This window comes from Hipposideros armiger, unplaced genomic scaffold, assembly GCF_001890085.2.
Source record: "Hipposideros armiger isolate ML-2016 unplaced genomic scaffold, ASM189008v1 scaffold_433, whole genome shotgun sequence".
NCBI lineage: Eukaryota > Metazoa > Chordata > Mammalia > Chiroptera > Hipposideridae > Hipposideros > Hipposideros armiger.
This window is the reverse complement of record NW_017731783.1, coordinates 655,231-674,420: the sequence shown is the minus strand read 5'-3', so window position 1 is coordinate 674,420 and position 19,190 is coordinate 655,231.

The window sequence follows — 19,190 nt, the reverse complement described above, 5'->3', positions numbered from 1 at the left end:
GGTGGGTCCCCTGTGGCTGGTAGGGGAGACAAGACGTTCCCACTGACAGACAAGGGTCCTCTGGCACTGAGTAGAGTTTGCATTCCCTTTTGTCTGGGGGAGCCGGGCCTCAGGGACAAGGAAGGCAGAAAATATTGCCGTCTCCATATCCCGGGCGAGCCCCCAGTTATGTTGCGAGATACTTGGACAGAGAGATGGGACACCAAGTCTTGGGAAACAACATTTACTGATACTGGCGCCGGCTTAACGGATTCATAACCACAGGCTGAGCCCAGATCCAGACAGGACTCAGAGCTATATACCCTGAGGTTTCTGGGTTAGCAGCTAGGATTCCTTATTAGGACATGCGGCATTGTGTTAGTTTCTGACTGGCTCCCGGGTGAGATAGGAATTAGGAAATGTTAAACACGGAAGTCTTGGTGGCCATGTGGTCTGGGAAAGCCTTTGTCTAGGGCTCCCTGCCACATCTACATGCACAAAGACTCTTTTCACTCACTGAATAACCCTGAGAAGGGGGCTCTGTATAGCTGGTTACCAGCCTCATGAGAGAAACAAACCTCTCACAACCACATCAAAATTACAACTAAACTTACAGAACAACCATCATTGAGAACCACATGAATTCTTGCTGAAGAAAGTCTTATAATTAAGGATAAACAGAAGAAACCACCTTGAAACTGGCAGGAAGTATAGAGACTTGGAATGGGTATGCCCTACATGCCCTGTGTGGCACTTAAGAAATGGAAATGATATCTCAGCTTTGCAAGTTTCCCCTGAGGAGTGAGGGATCCCAGTCCCACACCAGGCTCCCCAGCTTATGGTTCCAGTACCAGGAAGAGAAGTCCCCATAACTTCTGGCTGTGAAAATCATGGGGATTGTGGCTGAGTCTGACAGAGGGCTGCAGGAGTCTCAAATGCTCCTCTTAAAGGGCCCATTCATGGACTTCCTCACTGATTGACTCACTTGCTCTGAGCTCCAGCGCCCAGGCAGCAGTCCAAAAAGTGCCAGGGACATAAAGGTAGGAATTGAATGTTTGGCCTCAGGGCAAGGGCTGGAGGGACAGCTTTTCCCCAGACAGAAGTGCTTGCAGATGCCGTTGTTCCTTTGTTGAGCAAACCCCCTCCACCCAGCCTGCAGGAACAGGCAGGTGTAAAGTCTAAGTCTTCATTCACTTGACTAACAGTGTTTGCCCCACCCTGGTGATTCCCTGAGACCATGCCACACCCAATTTATGGGCCCACCCAAGCTGATTCTAGAGGCTTTCCCACACAAATGGCCTGTCTCAGCTCATGCTGTGGAATTTCCTAAAATTTCTCAAATGTTCACAAATTCCAAACAAGCGGCATCTGGCCTCAGCATGTCCTGTACCTGTTGCTAAGCAGCCCCAAACCTGGCAAAAGTGGCAGCTGGTTTCAGATTATAGATTAGCCTCTCCCAATCACCTCAAAGCCCAACACAAGCAGCAGCCATCTGTGGATACTTTGTAGCTCATACCAGTGACCCCAGGCATGGCACAGGCAGTGGCTGACCTTAGCCTATACCAGAGACCCTGTCAAGAGGCCCCAGAACCAACACACCCAGGGGCCAGCTTTAGACAACACTAGAGCACCACACAACCACCTGTGCAAATGACACACACAGAGGGTGGACTTGGCAGGCACTAAAATGAATCATGATGTACTGTGTAGTCAGTCCCTTTGCTATAATCATGGCCAGTCCTCATAGACAATCAGCCTGAAAGTCAGGCTCTCCTATTGATGTGCCAACAGCAATCAAGGCCAAATTATAACAGAAGAGCACTCACAACCCAGATGGGAGTGGTGTTAAAGGAATGGGTGAGAAAAGGAAAGGGATTAAGATGTGCAAATTGCCAGCTATAAAAACAGCCATGGGGAAGTAAAGTACAGCATAAGAAATATAGTTAATAATATAATAATAACTATGTAGGGTGTCAGATGGGTACTAGACTTACCAGGGTGATCACTTCATAAGTTATATAAATGTCTAACCACTATATTGTGCAACTGAAACAAACACAATATTGTATGTCTACTGTAAATGAAAAATTAGAAAATTATTTTAAAAAATAAAATAAAAATACATTTACTTCAGTCACTTTCAGAAAAGGCCTGGCAGCTTCTTAATAAACTAGTCATACACATACTTTATGACCCAGAGATTCTACTTCAAGATATTTACCCAAAAGAACTGAAAACATATGTCCACACAAAGCCTCATATAAGAATGTTTGCAGCTGCTTTATTCATAATAGCACTCAGCTGAAAATAGCCCAGGGGTCCATCAACATGGGATTGGTTGATCAATCTGTGGTATATTCATTCAATGAATTCTATCGGGCAATATTCTACTGGGCAATAAATTATATACTCAATGATATGCATGTAGCTCAAAACAATTATGTGGAGTGAAGGAAGACTTACACTAGAGTTCATGCTGCATGATTCCATTTATATGAAATCCTAGAGCAAGCAAAACTAATGTATTGTTAGAAAAATTTAGAACAGTGAATGTCTGTGAGGGTTGGGGATAATAATTGATTGGGAAGGGGCAGGATATATATATATATATATATATATATATATATATATATATATATATACTATATCTAGAGCAGGATTTGGTTAACACAGGTATACACAGTTGTCAAAACTCATCGAATGATGCACTTCAAATTTTAAAAGTTGTGCACATCATTGAAATTTTCTATTGTGGTAAAATGTACATACCATAAAATTTACCATTTTAACCGTCTTAAATGCACAACTTAGTGGAATTAAATAAATTTACATTTTATGCAACCATCACCACTATCCATCTCCAGAGTTTTTCATCATCCCAAATTGAAATTCTATACCCATTAACAATAACTCCCCATCACCCTTTCCCCATAGCGCCTCTTAACCACTATTCCATTTTCTCTCTGTATGAATTTGACTGTTCTATGTCCTTCATATAAGTGGACTCATATAATATTTGTCCTTTTGAGTCTGGTTTATTTTATTTAACATAGTGTTTTCAAGGTTCATCCATATATAACATGTATTAGAATTTCATTTATTTTTAAGGCTGAATAATATTTCATTGTATATAAATACCACATTTTGTATATCTGTTCATCCATTGGTAGACATTTTGGTTGTTTCCACCTTTTGGATATTGTGAATAATGTTGCTATGAAGATTGATGTGTAAATATTTGTTCAAATCCCTTCTTTAAATTTTTTGGGGTATATCTAGAAGTGGAATTGCTGGATCATATAGTAATTCTATGTTTAATTTTTGAGGAATTGCTATATTATTTTTCACATCAGCTATACCATTTTAATTCCCACCAGCACAATTTCTCCACATTGCCAACACTTGTTATTTTTTGTTTTGTTTTGTTTTTATAATAGTCATTCCAATGGATGTGAAGTGGTATCTCACTGTGGTTTTGACTTGCATTTCCCTAATGATTAGTGATGTTGAGCATCTTTTCATGAGCTTCTGGCCATTTGTATACCTTTTTTGGAGAAATGTCTATTCATGTCCTTTGCTCAGTGTTTAATTGGATTTTTGGGGGTTTTCTGTTGTTGTTGTTGTTGAATTGTAGGAATTCTATATACATTATGGATATTAATCCCTTATCAGATATATGATTTGCAAATATATTCTCCTATCATATGAGTTGCCTTTTTACTCTCTTGATAGTGTCCTTAATGCATAGAAACTTTTAATTTTGAAGAAGTCCAATTTTTGTATTTTTTCTTTTGTTGCCTGAACTTTTTGTGTCATATCCAAGAAATCATTGCCAAATCCAGTGTCATAAAGCTTTTCCTCTAGGTTTTCTTCTAAGAGTTTTATCTATTAAATTTAGGTCTTTCACCTATTTTGAGATACTTTTTTGTATATAGTGTCAGATGATGGTCCAATTTCATTTTTTTACATGTGGATAGACAGTCTGCTCAGCACCATTTGTCGAAAGATCATCTTTTCCCTGATGAATGGTATTGACACTCTTGTTGAAAATCATTGCTCATATATTTAAAGGTTTATGTTTGGGCTCTCAATTTTATACCATTGATCTATATGTCTATCTTTATGCCAGTACCATACTGTTTTTATTATTAGTGTAGCTTTGTAGTAAGTTTTGAAATCAGAAAAATTGTGAGCAACTTAGCTTTGTTCTTTTTTTTTTTTTTTAATCCAGAATTGTTTGGCTATTCAGAGCCCATTGTGATTACATATGAATTTCAGGATGGATTTTTCTATTTCTGCAAAAAGCATCATTGAGATTTTGATAAGGATTGCACTGAATCTGTAGATTGCTTTGCGTGGTATTGTCATCCTAACAATATTAAATCTTCCAATCTATGAACATGGGCTGTTTTTTTTCATTTATTTGTTTCTTCTTTAATTTCTTTCAGCAATGTTTTGTAGTTTTTAGTGTACAAGTCTTTCACCTCCTTGGTTAGGTTTATTCATAAGTATTTCATTCTTTGTGATGCTATTGTGAATGAAATTGTTTCCTTAATTTCATTTTTGCATTGCCTATTATTAGTGTATAGAAATGCAATTGATTTTTGTGTACTCATTTTATATCCTGTAACTTTGCTGAATTTATTGATGAGTTCTAACTGTATTTCTATGGAATCTTTGTGATTTCTACATATAAGATTATCCCATCTGTAAGCAAAGATAATTTTACTTCTTCCTTTCCAATTTGGAGGCTTTTTATTTCTTTTTCTTATCTAATTGCTCTGGTTAGGACTTCAAATGTTGTATCAAATACAAGTTGCAAAAGTGGCATCTTTATCATATTCCCAATCTTAGGGGATTCACTGAAAGTTCACCTTAACAAAAGAACCAAAAAATATTTTGAACTCTACTTAATGATATACATGCTGAAGTATTTAGAGATAAAGTTACCAATGATTGCAACTTACCCTGAAGTTAATCAGAACATAAAATGAACTGATAGATGGATGAGTAGAGAGATATATGACAAGGCAAATATAGTAAAATGTCAATTATAGAATTCCAGGTGGTGGGTATATGGGTGTTCATTGCACAAGTCTTTCTAATTTTCTCTAGTTTTGAAATTTTTCACAGTAAATTGTCTGAGGTAAATCTTTCCCATAATTTACTGTGAAAAATTTACCTCTAAAATATATAAATTAAAAAGTCAAGATGCTGCTTCTAGGGCCAACTGAGTGGCTCAGTTGGTTAAGATTTAGCTTAAGAGTGCTAGCTCTGAGTAACAGGGCCGCCGGTTCTATTCCCACATGGGCCAGTGACGCTGCGCCTAAGCAGAGCTGCTGCTGAGCTGCCAACAGGTGGCAGGATGGCTCAGCTGATAAGGGCATGTGCTCCTAGCAACAAGATTAACTGTTTGATTACTACGCTCACCATGAGCTGAGCTGCCACAAGGATGGCTCAGTGGATAGAGCATGTGCTCTTTTTTTTTTTAAGGTTTTTATTGGGGAATTGGGGGGATGGGAACAGTGCTGGGGAATTGGGAGAAGGGGAACAGACAAGTTGCTGTCGTTTTGTCCTTCAATCTAGTTGTGGAGGACGTTGCTTCACTGGCCCAAGTTGGCACCATCATTGCACTCTTCCCAGGCGAGGCACATCAGTCGCCAGCTTCTGGACGGCCGCTCACTGTGGCTGCTGGCCGCTCACGCTGGCTGCTGACTACATACGGTAGCCCATGGCAACCCAATGCCACAGGGGCTACAGCCTATGCGGTCGCTGGTGACTCATGTCAGCCCAGCTCCAGGTTGAGCTGTTGTTCAGCATCTTAGCTGTGGAGGGCAGTGTCACTGGCCCTCATATGTGGGATCTAAAACGGGGCCCACTGGCATTCCAAGCCAGTTCTTAACCATTGTGTCACTCGGCTGGCCCGAACATGCGCTCTTAACAGTAAGGCTGCTGGTTTGACTCCTACATGGGATGGTGATTACACCCACCTGCAACTAAGATTGTAGCACAGCACCTTGAGCGTAGAGGCCACAAGCTGCTGATGGGCAACCAGGTGGTGACTGGCGTGCTCCACAACTAAGATTGAAGAACAATGAGTTGGCTGGTCCCCCTCCCCAATTCCCCAATTTAAAAAAAAAAAAAAAAGAAAGAAAGTAGCGTATTCATATTTCAGCATTAAAAAAAAAGATGCTGCTTCTAATAGAGTAGAACTTAAGTATCTTTACAGACACTGTTAGCTGCCCACATAACAGCCTGATTCCAACAGAAAGGCTTAAACTGCTGAGATAGCATTCTTAGCTTCCATGGGATCCAGCTGTGGCTAATACGACATTAGAATTCTGCCAGCGGTAGAGTCTCCTCTGCATAAGCTTCTTTTTTTTTCCCAGTGAAAAAAGAGAATCATAAACAAGACTCCCTCACAACTCCAGTTTTGTTGTGCATTCTGCCTTTGAACTTGGTCATGTGAGGCCAGAATACCTGGCTCTTCAGCAGGCATCTTGGGACCATGATTCTTCCTCTAAGCTGGGGATAAAAGTCAACCAGTGATTTTTCATGATTCATGATGATGGAATGAATGATGGAAAGAGACTTGGTTCCCAATGACATCACTTAGTTGTTTAACCAACCCTGGAACTTCTTATCTCCAGCTTCTGTTACATAAAATAACTGAATGCCTTTAATTAAAATTGTTGATAGTTGGGTATTTTATTTGTAAACTAAAAACACTCTAAAAGATACAACTTAAAAATATATATATAGTGGCTAACTCCATCTTAGTTTCTTAGATTAGAAGGAACCAATTATTTCCCATTTAATACAGAAATTCTTCCTAGAATTTCAATGACAGGTAGTGCTTGAACCAACTGCTTAAATACTTCCAGGAACAGAAAGGTCACAGTAGCCTGGGCATTCACTGACCTCTTCTAATTGTTACTGAGCTCTTCTAATATGTTAAACCAAAATGAACTTCTTTACTACTTTTACCCTTGGATTTCTTGGAACAATCCATGACAAGCCATTCCATTTTCCACATTCCATATATCTGAGAGTAACTGACAAATATCTGAAAATGGTTCATATATATTCCTTTTGTATTATTTCCTAAAGAGTTTCTTCAACTATTTCTTATAGAACATTGTTTTGAAATATTTTTATATCCTTGTCATCCTTCAGTTTATACCAGTTTTTTGTTTGTTTGTTTGTTTGTTTTTAATGGTATCTACAAATAAACACAAGACCCCAGATAAGCCTAGCTCAGACATGGTGAACTAGGATCACTTAGCTTAATCTAGAAATGTCATCAAATATCTAACTCATGCTTTTGAGTTTGCAATCGGGCCACTTCTTTTTTCTTCCGTATGCATGAAAACAAATATTTTTTAACCTAAATACAATTTTTCTAGCTAAAATTCATCTTATGGTTTTAATTCATGGTCTAGCCCCTGAAGTCTTTGTGAATCTTGCTCTGTTATCCATCATATAAGCTATCCCTCCCAGGTTTTGGATACCAATTTATTAAATAAGCATGCCTGATAGCTCTTCACCAAAATAAACATTAAAATACAAGACATTACAATATAAAACAAGATCCCCAAGGTAAATCATGGGAAACTAATCTCCAGTTTGACACTAATCAATTAATACTCTTTGGGTGCTATTGTTCAAACAGCTGAAATAATATAGAGGGTCATTAGCTGAGCATAATTAATACTGAAAAATAAAACCCACTTAAAACAAAACTATTTAGCACAGCAAAAATGTATTAAATATTGAAAGTAATGTTATTTGTGAATTAATCTTATAAAATAAAACCAAAACTTTGCAAAAGAATTCATTTTACTTCAAAGTTAAAATTTCAGTTATAAATGCAATCATGCATCAATTCTGAAAATAAGAGAATGGACCAAATTCCATTATTTTTTAGGAGGTGGGAATTTTTCTGTTAAAACTGTATAACATGTATGGTAGTCTTCATTTGACTTTTGACATTCAGATAACAATCACAAAGACTGTCATTTCTGCAAAAATATTAGAAGGCTTTATTAATTTTCCCAAAGTTCTTACTTTTTCTTTTTTTATTCAAATAATTCACTTCTGTGGTGTTTTGACATCTTCATCAATTTTTGTTTCTTCCTCAGTTACCAAGTCTGACTCTCCTAGATTCTTCTTTGTTTTTTAATTTATTTTTTATTTTGGGTCTTATTGAATCAATTTTCTAAAAGGCTTCTTGAAATCCTACATCTTTTGCAAGATTTATAATTTCATTTGCAATAGATTTGAATTTCTGGAAATAAGGTAGCTATTAAAATGGATTCTGGCCGGGCGCGGTGGCGCGCGCCTGTAGTCCTAGCTACTCAGGAGGCTGAGGCTGGAGGATCGCTTGAGTCCAGGAGTTCTGGGCTGTAGTGCGCTATGCCGATCGGGTGTCCGCACTAAGTTCGGCATCAATATGGTGACCTCCCGGGAACGGGGGTCCACCAGGTTGCCTAAGGAGGGGTGAACCGGCCCAGGTCGGAAACGGAGCAGGTCAAAGCTCCTGTGCTGATCAGTAGTGGGATCGCGCCTGTGAATAGCCACTGCACTCCAGCCTGGGCAACATAGCGAGACCCTGTCTCTTAAAAAAAAAAAAAAATGGGTTCTGGATCCAGCTTATGAAGGTGGAAATAATACTCTGTCACTCACTTGACCCAGGGCCTCATTTGTAAAGTGAGTTAATAATAATATTTATCATATGGAGTTTTAACAAGTATTAAATGAGTTTATATGGGTAAAGCACACAAAACAGTGCTTGGCACATGGTACACATTCAATAATATAATGCCCATTTTTATTATTGTATTATACAAGAATTCATATGTTGAAATCCTAACCCCCAGTATCTCAGATTGTGACTGTATTTGGAGATAGAGTCTTTAAAGAGATCATGCTTCCCATATATTAAAAAGAGGTCATTAGGATGGGCCCTAATCCAAAATAACTAGTGTCCTTATAAGAGGAGGAAATTAGAACACAGACACATATAGAGAAAAGATCGTGTGAAGACACAGGGAGAAGATGGCCACCTACAATCCAAGGAGAGGGCCTCAAAAGAAATGAACCTCGTTGTCACCTTCGAAGATCTTGGACTTCCAAGCCTCCAGACCTGTGAGAAAATAAATTTCTGTTGTTTAAGCCACCCATTCTATTATGACAGCCCTAGCAAACTAATAGAAATGAGGAGGGATATTTGAGTGTGACTATCTTACTTTAAAAAGTCATCAGTGGGCCGGCCGAGTGGCTCAGTTGGTTAAGAGCTCACTCAAGAGTTTGAGCTCTGAGCAACAGTGGTTCAATTCCCAGCCTGAGCTGAGCAGCTACTGAGCTGCCAACAGGTGGCAGGATGGCTCAGCTTTAAAAAAAAAAAAGTCATTAGTTTTTTTTTTTAAAGTTCATTAGTAAGTATTTCTGTTGTGATCATTTTATTTTTCTTTTACCCTTGTAGCTGAAGTTTCATGTAGTGATACTAGAAAGAAGACTCTGGTTTCACCAGCCACATTTCCCTGTCCACAAGGATAGCACTAGAGACTTCTGGTAAATGTCTTGCTAAAATAAATCATTTCTGACTACATTATTTTCCTGCTCCTCCAGGCAAGTGCTACAAAATGAAAACAAAGTTGGTTCAGGTGAGCTCAAATCTCAGGGAACTCAGGAGACTAGCAGTCATCACTTTCTTTAATAAATACACACAAAGCCCCTTTAATCATCCATTCTGGTGTTTTGCTGAGGCTCAACATTAAGCTTTACCAGTTCACAGATCCATAAGTCACCTTCCTGTTGTGTTGGAAAATCTGGAACTCATTTGCCCATCTCCGGTCTTTTGCAGCCTCTCCGTCTCTCCTTTCCCCGATTCCTGCCATTCAGATTGCTGTGATCACATCTGCAAGTTCTTTTAAGACTCTGGGGTGTCATTTATCTAAACCAATAGACTCGCTCTCGTTTTAAGTAACTAGATGCTCTCTTTGCATCTGTCCTGGCTTGAAGATCATTCTGCTTCAGAGAGAAGACTAAAGCTTTATCATTTGTGCTGTTTTATCATATACGTTGCACATTTTTTCATTTATTTGATCATCTTTCTTTTTGTCTTTCCTGGTTTTGTCAGTCCAAAATTATATTCACTGTCACAAATATCCTTTATACTGGAAAATCTCATTAAGTAGATATCTGTTTAATTCTATCCAATGATTACCTGTTAGCTGTAAGATCCATTAACATGATACAATAATTTGTATTATTATAAATATACTCAGAAATTCCAAATATAGTTCTATTTTTTCTACTCCTTTAAGTCTTGAGCTAATCTTGAATCTTTGTCATATATTACAACAATATATTTAAAAGTGTAAGTATCAGAAGTATTGAATATCATGTACTAAATCATACCATGTTGTTCCTCATTAAATAATGCCAGCTTAGAAACGTACATACTTCTTTCCCTCCTTGCTTCTTAGTGAACACGTTTGCATGTTGGTATTACCTGTACCCCGTTCAGTGGCTCATATGTCAGATCCCCTAGACACTAGGTAAGGTTTGCAAAACCAAACACATTGGCCCCTTGCAAAATTGAGCTAACTGAAAGCCTGCACTGCCCACCTGAGCCCCAGTTCCTCGGGGGATATAGTCCTGTCACCCAGTCCTGATGCCACCATGGGCTCCAGCGGGAGAGGCTTCTGCTACCTCCAAAGCTGGCCAACACTTGCTCTAACATTTCCACTATAGGACATGGAAGGACCTTCTTCAGGGGTTTGCAGAAATAACCCAGGAAACTCACCTCTCTCCAGATGGAAGAAGTTGCTGCATGCTCTTTAGTAAATTTTCACATTTGGCTGTGGTGCCTCAGGCCATTATAAGAAAGGGGGAGTGAGGAGAGGGCTAATGAGAGAGAACCCCCCTTATCCCTGCTTCAACTTGAGCAGATTAATTGCTTTTTTATGTATTAGGCTTCCATATAAGATTTTGTTTCAACAAAGCTTTCAAGATGGTTTGTAGTAATAAGTATTTCTGGAGGGTACTCACATCCACTCCCCACTTAAGGTAACCAGGTTTAGCAAAAAAAAATACATGATAACTAATTAATTTTGAATTTCAAATAAACAACAAAAGAAGATTTAGTGTAAGTATGTCTCACCTATTTCATAGGACATACTTATACTGAAGAATGATGAGTTCTTTATCCGAAATGCAAATGTAACTGTGCCCTGTGTATTACCTGGCAGTCCTACCCAACTCCCAATGACCAATAGCCCTTTCTTCCACTACAGAGCATGATAAAGTTGCAGACTGATCACCTCAAAATGGTCATTTGATTCATTAAAATTATATGCATAATAAAAAATTAAAAACCACAAAATATTTGGAGAATGGAAAAAATAAAAGAAACACAAAATGAGGTGATCACCAGAATGGAGGGCTGTGTCCAAATCTTTTAACCTCTCTGACACTCAGTTTCCTCATCTATAAAATATAAATTACAGTATGGACTTTAATATTCTGGATTGATTGCAAGGAATAAACATGGTATGTGTAAAGGTTTTGTAAATTTAAAACACCATAGAAATGTAAGCAGTTGTATTTATTTAGTGCATGAAGCAAAATGTAGCATAAGAAAACTAGTTTAACACCAATAAACAACTGGCTCTTTGATATTTGTTTGCGGCCGTCGGAAAACTTGAACTGAAAATCACTGCCATGCAGAGATATCATGCATAATCCTTATGGAAAAGAAAATGTTGCTACTTCCCATAGGGCACTACTCTTATGAATGTTCGTGGAGTTAGAAGTCAATCTAGTGTTTCATGGTGGGCACTAGATACATATCCACTGTGTATCATAAGATGCTTCCGAAGGTGGCTCCTGAGCCATCTTGCCTGGATAACCGCACAAAAATGGCCAAGTCTGTCATATAAGTTAATAACATTGCACAAATTTTCGATTTCCTGGTTTTGATGATACGCTCTGGTTATGTAAGATATTACGGAGGAAGCTGGGTGAAGGATACACAGGAATTCACTGTACTATTTTTGCAACTTTCTGTGAGTCTAAAATTAATTTTTTTTTTAAAGTTTAAAAATAAGAGTGTCCAGGCCCAATTGATGCCCCAAATTAAAGGGAACCAAATTACATCTGGAATGCAAAGGTAGTGTGAACTCTGTGAGAACACTGGATGGTGCTATATCAAGGAAAGGCTGTATCAATATCCTTACAGACTGCTTTTCCTTGCCAAGAAGGGATGAGATTTTACCAGATCCATTTTCCTGAACCGTTTGTTCAGTATCTCCCTTCAAACCACTATTTTATTTCTGCCATTAAGTAAAATTACCAGGTATGCTCACCCAACCTGAAGAAGGAAGAGAGTATAATTGTTTCAGATAACAAAGTAGGAAATCAGAAGTCCCTAGGTAACAGGAAAAAATTTCAACTTTTTTTTATTTAAGATATGCCAAGACTCCTTGTGCCACTGGCACTGTGGGTGGAGGGATTTCCTGCATGCTAAGTCACTAATGCAAGATGCATTAGCCCTTAGCTTTAGAAGTTGCAGGTTTCTTGGCACTAAAGGGTTGTGAATAATCCTTTTCACTCCCCATGACTGCTGGAGGCCTCTCAAAATGCTTCCTAGCCCTCACCCCTCCTGCCCTTTGATCTTGTCAGGGAGAATGCAAGATATCAAGTTGTTTATACCCTAGAGTACGTGCAGTGCTTTTCCAACTTTAGTGTGCATTGGAATCACCTGGGAAAATACAGATTCTCGGGCCCCACACACTGAAATTCTGAGTCCATAGATCTGGGCTGTGGCAAGTGTTCTCCATTAGTGACAATTGACAATATTGACTGTAGCTCACACTGTGAAAATCACTGGCAGAGGGCACTTGCTTATAAAATATAAGGAAAATGGTTTATTATACACAAGATTTCATTAAAAGATGATACGAAAATCAAAGGGTTTGACATGAGCGTTGAATCAAGAAATGAAAATGTGACCATCGTTCGTTAGCTCACATTTTAGACTTAATAGTCTGTTCAGTAATTAATCATTTAATAATGAAAATTTAGAATCGTCCAGTTATTTTCACTTATGAGATATGGCATCAATAGTATTTCAATCAGCCTAATTGGGACAAAATGAAGCAGAATTCCTTAGTGCCCAATTGTAAATATTTGCATCTAAAGTTCAAAGACTTTTTTTCAAAGTGTCAATAAGAATCGTAGAAATGGGTTAACATACAGACTTGCTTAGTTTACATGGGTCGCAATTATTTAGGAAAGTTGAAGGGGCAAGTTACATTTTATAGCTGGGCCATCTTCAAATAGGTTTTTTGTTTGTTTGTTTGTTTGTTTGTTTGATTTTATTCCAGTTATGGTATTCTTCATTTCTGACTGGTTCTTTTTTATGTTTTCTATCTCCATTTTTATGTTTCCTATCGCTATGTTGAGGTTCTCACTGAGATAATTGAGCATCTTTACCCTCAGTGTTTTGAATTGTGCATCTGGTTTGTTTCCATTTTGTATAGTTCTTTTTCTGGAGGTTTGTTCTGTTCTATCATTTGGGACATGTTTCTTTGTCTTCCCATTTTAGTGGCCTCCCTCTCTTTGTTGATATGTATTAGGTAAGGCTCCCAGTCTTAGTAGAATGGCCTCATGTAGTAGGTGTCCTATGGGTCCCAGTGGCGCAGTCTCCCTGGTCACTTGAGCTGGGTGATTCAGGTGTGTCCCTTTTGTGGGGTGTGTGTGTCCTCCTTTTGTAGTTGAGCCTTGGTGGCTGTTTGCATGTCAATGAGAGGAACTGACCCTCAAGCTGATTGATTGTGAGGGCTGGCTGGCTACAGTGGGGGAGCTGTTGTGCAGGGCTGACCCTGTGGAGCAGGATTTGCTTTAGCAGGGCTCTGGTGCCTGCCCAGTCTGCCCTTTGGATGTGTTGTTGTTGGAGGTCAATGGATGGTGCTCCAGCTCAGTCCAAAAGTGGCCATAGGGCATGCCAGCCTTGGGGCATCCTGGAAGGTGCCTTGCTGCAGGCCAATTTCAACCACAGTCAATGCCCTGTCCAGAGTCACCTGGCATGAGCCACAAAGCAATATGTAGATGGCAGCCACCCACAGTGGGTTTGGAGGTGCTTCAAGAGGCCAAGTTGTAAACCAAAGCTAGCTGCCACTAGTGCCAGGCTTCGGGCTGCTCAGCAAGAGGTATGGGGCATGCTGAAGCCGGGTGCTGTCTGTTTGGGTTTTGTGATAGTTTGAGAGACTTTAGGAAAGTCCATAGTATGAGCCAAGACAGGCCATTTGTATGAAAAATCCACTCGAAGTGGCTTGGCTGTGCCTGAATGTTCAGTAGGTTGTGGTCTCAGGGAATCACCAGGGTGAGGCAAAGAGTGTTAGCTAGCTTGGTGGAGACTCTGATATGGCTGCTGCCTGCATCTGCATGCTGGGTGGCAGGGAGGACTCAACACAGAAACAATGGATTCTGCTAGCACTTCTGTCTGCAAGAAAGCTGCCCCTCCAGCTCTCATCCTGAAGCCAGACAACACAGCTCCTCCCCATACATCCTTGGCACCCTTCAAGCTGCTGCCCCAACACTGGAGCTCAGAGTGAGTGAGTCCATCAGCAAGTAAGTCCGGGCATGGCTCTTTAAGAGGATTCATCTGGAAGTCTAACTACCCTCTGTCTCCCTCAGCCACAATTTCTGCTGGTTTTCATAGCCAGAAATTATGGGGACTTCTCTCCCTGGCACTGGAACCCTAGGCTGGGGAAACTAGTGTCAGGCTGGGACCCCTTGCTCCTCCTGAGGGGACCTCTGCAGCCAAAATATCCCTCCTGATTTTGAACAGTTACACGTGGGTGTGGGACCAGCCCGTTCCACCTCTCTGCCCCTCCTACCAGTTTCAAGGTTTCTTCTTCTGTATGTCCTTAGGTTCAGCAGGACTTCAGGTGGTTCTCAGTGATAGTTGTTCTGTTGTTTATTTGTAATTTTAATGTCATCATGACAGGAGGCAAGCACAGTATTTACCCATTTTGACAGGAAAAAACAAAAGAGCACTGAATTTAGAGTTAGTAGAATTAGTCTCTGCTTCTTTAACTTGTAATATGTAAATCAGCATGATCCAATAGAAATATAGTGAAGTTACTAACACAAGCTACCTGTGTAATTTTAAATTTTTTAGTAGCTCCGTTTTTAAAAGTAAAAATAAACAGGTAAAATTAACGTTAATAATATATTTTATTTAACCCAATGTGTCTAAAATACCATTTCATCGTATAATCTATATAAACTATTAGTGAAATATTTTACATTTTTTCATATCATTTTTGAATCTGATGTGTGTTTTATACTTACAGCACATCTCAGTTTGGGCCAGTCACATTTCAAGCACTCAAGAGCCACTTGTAGCTAGTGGTAATCCTGGTGAAGAAGACAGTCCCAGAGGTGTGTTGGTTATAAACAAGCCTCAATTTTCTTATTGGGAAAATTGGAATAGTACCTCTCTCATAGGACTTCTGTGAGGATTCACTGAAACAATGGGGTGTGAAGATGTGTAGTGGTTTATAACACAAGGCTTATCTTTTGCTTACACCACACAATATTGAGCAGAGTGGCGATTATTTTTTTTTATTATTGTGAAATACACGTTTTTAAAAATTAGTTTCAGCTGTACAACACAGTGCAATACTTACACTTTTTACCCCTCGAAGTGACACCCCCCCCAATCCACTGCCCTACTTTCCTGGCCCCCCACAATATCATACATATCTATTGCAATTCCCTTGACTCCACTCCCCAGAGTAGGGATTCTTAAAGTTTCTGTTGTCCTTTTACATTTCGTGGGGCAAAGTAAGTTATATAGCCACACCTAAACTTCAGCAGTAGTGAAGAATTGCAATCCTACCATGCATCCGAAAAGTGGAAAGCAAGAAATATTTGATGAACATTGAGGACTAAATCAGAGGGTATTTCAGAACAGTTTATCTAATAATCATTTAGTAACTTTCTTAAGAATTTATTTCTATTGTCCATATGACTCCCCGAGGTAGCATTTTAAACACAGCATTATCTGTCAGCACACATTCGTGTAGGGAGCTAAGAGTGGGGAAACCATACCAGGCATCCCACAAGCACCAAGTTTCAAAGGTCTCGGGCCAGCCAAGTGGCTCAGTTGGTTAAGAGCTTGCTCAAGAGTGGGAACACTGAGCAACAGGGTCGCTGGATTGATTCCTGGCCAGAGCTGAGCTGCCACTGAGCTGCCAACAGGTGGGAGGATGGCTCAGCTAAAAAAAAAAAAGGTCTCCATACTGTGGTGCTTTTGCAAATGCTGATCCTACCTGGACTGGTCCTCATGAATCAAGAGTTAAGCCAAATACTTGCTTTGCTCATGTTTTAGGCAGATCTTCCCCATGTGCTCGGCACAGTTCTAGGAGCTGGAAAAACCACTATAAACAAGTAGATCAAATCTCTTCTCTCATAGAGTTTTCTTTCCTGATTCTCTATACAGAATGAGGTCTTTTCCTCCTAAGTGGCACACTGCTACTACAGCCTTTTGCAGGACAGCCACTTGTTGAGATGTCCCGTTCTCTCACTTCTGTGGAGCAGGCTCAGTCTTACTCATCTTTAACACCATCGTCTTTATACTCGTAGAGTTTGAAGACAAGGTTGTTAAAAGTTCAGCCTCTAAAGCAAAAATTCATAAGTCAACTCATAAGTTTGGTGTGAAAGGAAGTCACTGGAAGAAAGCTATTGATGAGTGTCTTCTGAATCTAGGGGTGATAAACAGAATACATTATAAAATAAATACATGATTGATAAAAATGGGACTGGAGAGTAAGAACTGATTACCACACACAAGTAAGAAAGCCACCTCATTTGACAGCATTAGAGATAGAAAACCTAGAGTGAAACAGTTTTGTCATCTAAAAAATGGGAGCAGTACCTACCTAATGGGCTGTGAAGATTAAATGAGAGAGTCTTTGTAAAGGACAGAACTGACACTGGTAAGAATTCAATATATTATGTTATTACTATTGAAATGATTATGTCAATAATTGTTAATAAGTATTATGTAAAATTATTTCAATAATTGTGAATAATGATTTTAATTGTTTTAGATTCCTTTAATTATTATTGGTTTTGGCAACCACTTTCTAGCCTATGTGTTGGGCAGGCCTGCATTAGACACTCAGAACTCACTAGGCTGAAGATACTTAAGCTAGTGGGAACTGGGCTTATATGCTTCACTAGTCATCAAACTGAGATAAAGTGAATCTGAGGATATCTTCCTAGTTACAGGAGGAGAATATGCAGAAAGAAGCCCCAAACAGGAGGCACTGGGAACATAAAATCACCCTAATGACATTGTCAGAATCCTGATGGCCAGATTTGTCTGAAGTTAGACACACCTCTTGACATCTAAGTTCCAGAAAGCTTTTTTTGGACAAACTTTGTGGTACACTAAACTGGGGTTTTAATCCACATTACTGGACCCTGCTAACAGCATACTGCCCAGGGCTCAGTCTGCCTAAAAGCAAAGAGCTGCCTTGATGTTCATGTCCAGATACTTTCTTTGTCCTTCAAAATCCTCCTTGGAGACACAGCAATTGAACTCCTCATTTATGGGGCTTTCCTATAGCAGCCTGAGCCCTCGCTCTGCACACTGGACTCTTGCTGCCCCTGCCTGCTCCAACCCTCAGATAGCTGAATGAGGGTGGAAGGTCTGAATCACCTTAGTCTTCTGGGGCTGGGGAATGCAGGCTGGGCACAGGGCCATTATAGAGTGGGGAGGAGCTATGTGCGTGGTGGTCTTGATCCTGAGGTGCTCTTCCCCTAATCACAGGTTACACTTTCTCCTTCACCTTGCCTGCTGTAGGGTGCACATGACCATCCCCTCCAGAGCCAGGGGTCCTCAGTAGAGGGCTGTGTTAGACACCAGACATTTATCAGAAAATTCACCTTTTAGAACACCTCCTTATTATATCTGGAGACCCCCAAGTGATTAACATAAAATTATGTATTCCTCTGACTATAACTTCTCTATGAGAAGAGGGGCCATTTTAAAAAATGCAACACATAAGAATGAAGGGTTTTCTGAGTCTGAATTCACAAAGCTATTCAATTTAAAAATGTATGCATGTTAGATACATAGCCTTCAAAGTGAATGTAGACTTGTGATCACTCTTTTGCCAATGAGAAAATTTGGCCCAGAGATCGAAAGGGCCATGTTCAAGTTCACAAGAGTTTACAAAGTGTGATTGAAAAATATGGTGAATGTTTACATTTTAAAATTTTATTACAGTAAAAGACGTATTGCCTTTAATCCCCCTCAAAATATTCCCTTGCTTCGGGCACATTTATGCCATTGTTCTTTCCACTTTCTGAAGCAGTTCTGGAAGTCCTCTTTCATGGGTGTCTTTGGTTGTGCAGTCATGGCTGACTCGATGTCCTGAATTAATTCAAAACATTTACCTTTCATGGTCATTTTGACTTTGGGGAAGAACCAGAAGTCACATACTGCCAGAGCCAGTGAATAAGGTGAGTAAGGACACACCATCATGTTTTTATTTGACAGAAATTGCCATAACGGAAGCATGTGTGACATGGAGCATTGTCATGATGAAGGATGAAACCGTTTGCCCATTTCTCAAGCTGTTTTCTATGCACATCATTTCTTAAACACTCTATTAACAATAAGCCCTTATAATATTCACAGTTCGCCGTAGTGTTTCTTGGTACAAACTCAGCTCATACAATTCCATCAAGGTCAAAAAACACAATTAACATCACCATGATGACCTCAACAGGTCTTGATTGGCGTGTTTTTTTCGTAGGAGGAGAACTGGGTGATTTCCATGGAGAACTCTGAATCTTGGTCTCAGGATCATAACCATAGACCCAAGTTTCATCTCCTATGATGACATGTCTTAAAAAGCTGGAATTTGAAGCTACATGATAATGCAATTCCAATGAACTTGACAAATGCTGTTGCTTTTGTTCAACAGTCAAAAATCATGGAAAAATTTCTTACTCATTCACCTCATGTTTAAATCTGTTGTTAAAATGCTTTGTACAGAACCATAAGAGCTGTTTATAGCCTCAGAAACGTCCCTAATAGTCAATCGCCTGTTTGATCGGATCATTTTGAAAGTCTAATCACATCCTTCCATATTCTCTTGGGTTTTTGAGTTGAAGGATGACCT